General features: G+C 36.2%; 1 pseudogene; it reads right to left on the bottom strand.

Moving 5' to 3' along the window:
• Window positions 1-1,812: 1,812 nt before the first annotated feature.
• Window positions 1,813-1,931, bottom strand: LOC111741112 (annotated as a pseudogene).
• Between the last annotated feature and the right edge of the window lie 658 nt (window positions 1,932-2,589).

Raw genomic sequence — 2,589 nt, 5'->3', positions numbered from 1 at the left:
ACACACACACACACACACACACACACACACACACACACACACACACACAATGCATTTTACCTCTTGTTTTTTGATCCTGTATAGAAATATAATAAAAGAATGACAATCACCGAGCAAATTTCTACAAACTTTTTACTGGTTTAATAACAAGCTCATAAACTGCATATGTTCCAACATTTCACCTATTAAATTACATAGAATTTAAGTAGTATCTAAAGGCCATTCCACAAGCAACGAAATTACCATATATACATATTAATATGCATGGGATTGATAAACTGAGCCAGATTTGCATCCTCACATAAAACTGTCAACTCACATTTCCATGATAAATCATGAAAAGAATAAAGAGGTACAGGCATAAGAGCCCTGTATGTAGTTTCTGGGCTAGCAAAGGCATTTTCTCTGTGTGTCTGATTCATCCGTTGTGCTAATTTTCGGGACTGACATTTTACCAGAAAATTCATATGATAGGTATACTTTAAAATTGTCGTACTGAAAAATATTGCATATTTCATGTTTTCACAAATCTACAAAATATGGCCTATGAAGTTTTAATTCTTTTAAAATTCTTATGTCCTAATATATTACAGATTTTGTAAAATCCCTATCAATCAGAAATTACAGAAAAATATTTACTCTAGGCCTCGAAGTATTAAATTACGATAAAACATAACCTTTTCTTATTATCTAAAAATACCATTATATGAAGAAGAAAACATAGTGACGTTTACATGTTTCGTATAGCTAGTCTTTATATAATACATGACTATGTGTAAAGAACACAGAAAAAACATGTGTGCCTACTCGACATACGTAGGACAGCTAACAGACGTCACATCAACATTTCCTAAACCAAACTCTTTATATTCTCCTCTGGTCACTGCAGTCTTCCATGGAATGTGTCCACTTCTCACTACTTTCAAAAATATTCCATAATTTGAGATAATATTATTCCTCTTCTGCAATAGCCTCCTAACTTAGTCTCACTGCTAATACATATTCTCAATATAGCAATAGCACTGAGATCCTTAAAAACAGATCGTGTCATCCATCTGCTAAAAATCCTGCTATGTCTCCATATTTAACCTAAGTAAAATGCAAAATCCTTTAAAGGGCTTATAAAGTTCCCCATGACCTAGCTCCCCTTTACAGCCCTGACATCACCTCCTACCCCGCCGGAGTCTCCTCAACCTGACTTTCTAGTTACACTGGCCTGCTGTGCTCTTGATTCAGGGCCTTTGCACAGGCTGCTTCCTCTGCTTCCTCTGCCTGGGGCACATCTCCAAACTTCCCCAGCCCCAGGGAGGAACTTGGCTAAGTCCCCCATCACCAATCAAGTCTTTACAAAAATGTCACCTTAATGTGCCCCACCCTGACCACCTTATTTTACTTTGCCTCCCAACACCTCCATTTCCTTTACACTGTTTTACTTTTTCTTATTCCGATATTATTTCCTCACATTCTGTTTAACTGGAGTATTTATTATGTTTGTCTATGTCAATTAGAATATAACTTCTACCAAGAAAAGCCATTTGTCCATTTTATCCAAGGATGTATTTCAAGGACCTACAACAAGACCCCCATAGGTATTCAACAGATATTTTGAAGAGAATGAATTACTCAAATTTATTGCTAATGAAGTGTGTGTGTGTGTGTGTGTCCTAATTTTAACAATCAATTAATCAATGGTAAAATAAATTGCTAAAATAAAGAACATTTAGAAGACTCCTCTGAGAAGACTTCTCAGAGGAAATTACAAAAAAACAAAAATGGAAATGTATTTTTCTTTTTCTTTTTTCTTTTTATTAACGCCTGCAGTACCTGGTCTTCCTAGGTGGTCTCCCATCCAAGTACTAACCAGGCGCAACCCTACTTAGCTTCTGAGATCAGACAAGATCGGGCACGTTCAGGGTGGCATGGCTGTAGACTAAACATATTTTTCAAGTCGAAAAATAAACTTCATTCATGGAACATTTGATAATACTGCTAAGGGAATAAAATGGCAGAGTATCTAAATGGGATCTCAGTACACGCTCAGTACCTGCTGACATTATAAAGCTTATTTACATAATGGTTAAGTTTGGATATAGTGTTGACACCACTGCAGATTCCAAATCTATTGTTTTAATTCAACCATAGAGACTGATATCCAGAAAGATCGATATAAAGGAAGCTTCAGACCACTCTATGAATTTTATTCCTAGATAGAAACTGCTATTTTCTTCTCATTTGTCTTATTCCAACAAAAGTGGCTGAATAACTTAGAAAAAGACAAAAAAGCCCTTAGCGTCACACACAGGCAAACCCCAGGCCAATCCTCAGAGTTCCCTCTTCTAAGCAAGTTTCCATTTCATCAGAATCTTCTAACATTCTGAAATAAAAGTTACTTCCCAAAGGCTTTCCACAGATGAGAAAAACAAATGAAGAAATGAGAATGACTTACACTATGCCCCAAGAAGCCATTAATAGCAATCCCGCTGCATCATACACCCAATTTTTGCAATCCCCAAAACTGCATAGGGAAAAGAACATTCATAGTCTCTCCTTTCTCCGCTTGCTGTAGATTTGAGTTTCAATTTTGATCCA

Source organism: Pteropus vampyrus, unplaced genomic scaffold, assembly GCF_000151845.1.
Source record: "Pteropus vampyrus isolate Shadow unplaced genomic scaffold, Pvam_2.0 Scaffold73, whole genome shotgun sequence".
In the NCBI taxonomy this organism is placed as follows: Eukaryota; Metazoa; Chordata; class Mammalia; order Chiroptera; family Pteropodidae; genus Pteropus; species Pteropus vampyrus.
The sequence above is the reverse complement of the archived record's forward strand: the minus strand, read 5'-3'. Positions and strand labels throughout refer to the sequence as shown.